Raw genomic sequence first — 1,469 nt, 5'->3', positions numbered from 1 at the left:
CAGCTGCACAGATATAATCTGTGCACTGAAAGCCAAGTTGTGCCAGATTCGAAGTCCTTATTCCTTCTGTATTTAGTGGCTCAGGAAATTTTCATGACCAGTTCTTTCAGAAGTCAGTGGAATGGAGGCAAATATTCACATGCTTATAGTTCTTTACAGTTTTATAACAACATAAGATCACTAACAATTCAGTGTAAACCACTAATCTACAAAGTAGTTTTCATCAAACCAAGCACAATTTTATTTCTAATCCACGGGCATTGATAATTCTGAATATTTTATCTATACTACTCTATTGTCAACTTTGCCACTGCGACAAAAAGGAGAAATCACTGGTTTTGACTCAGTTACAGCCCATGGTAGGCTGGCTTTTCTGCTTTGGACCCACAGCGAGACAGCATCATGGAAGTGCAGGCGTGATGGAGCCAAGAACTCACCTCCTGGCAGCCAGGAAGCACAGACTATGAAAGCCAGCACCTGGGTGTCAGAACACGGTCAAAAGAACGACACACGATGAACAATGCCCAGGGCTGAACTGTGAGAGAAGTCTCCAGAAGGGCAGCTCTTTACCTCAGACGCATTTTGGCGCCAGGCTTGTTCTTGGATGTGATTTCATGCCGCTGTGTTAAACATTTACATTTGATTTCTAAGACATGTTTATTCTTGTTGGATGTCAGAACATAGCTATAGGACCCAATCTGGTACAGGGATGCGCTGGGTGCTGGCCCCAGTGTACCCTGGATCTGGGTATGTCCTCTGCCTTGCTTTCGTGCTTCCCAGATATAACCTATAGTGCGTGCCAAGCAAGTCTGTTTAAGTTGCTCTATTCTGGGAAAGGGCTGTTCCGTTCATATTTAGTATGTGCTTTCTGGCGTTTTTCTGAACTCAGACAACCTTCCTTGGGCCATTGCTTTCTTTGTTGATTACATCCATGTATACAAGAATACAAAGCTGGTGTTGTCTGCAGTATTAGACCGCAGTCAGCCTCATTCTACCAGGTCTTCAAATCCCAGGTCTCCCACCCAGATCTGCACAGGTCGGCAAAGGTGGATGACTGGGACAAAATACACCCTTCAGAGGCAAAGCTCAGGGAGCTGATTCTTCAGCTAGGCCCGACCTGCTGGAGTCTTCATCATCTCTCAACAGCGCTATCAGGTGGGCTCCAAACTTCCAAACACGTCATTTGGGGGGTGTGACTGCAAGATGCCACCTGCCTGTCATTCCAACACTGAGGAAGCTTACACAGGAGGATTGTAAGTTTGAGGCCAGCCTTAGAAACTAGAGAGACCATCTCTTGGTAAATAAATGGAGAAAACAATAAATGAAGAAACACATACTATTTTAGAGATTTGAATAACATGTTTATAAAGCCCATTCTTATCAGAAACTTAAATCCATACTGATTTGTAAACAGCTGTTAAATGTCCTAGAAGTAAAAAACAGAATCACAAAATTGATGAGAAGTTGTT

This window comes from Microtus oregoni, unplaced genomic scaffold, assembly GCF_018167655.1.
Source record: "Microtus oregoni isolate MIOR12 unplaced genomic scaffold, Mior012 000001F_ref0000356, whole genome shotgun sequence".
NCBI lineage: Eukaryota > Metazoa > Chordata > Mammalia > Rodentia > Cricetidae > Microtus > Microtus oregoni.
The sequence above is the reverse complement of the archived record's forward strand: the minus strand, read 5'-3'. Positions refer to the sequence as shown.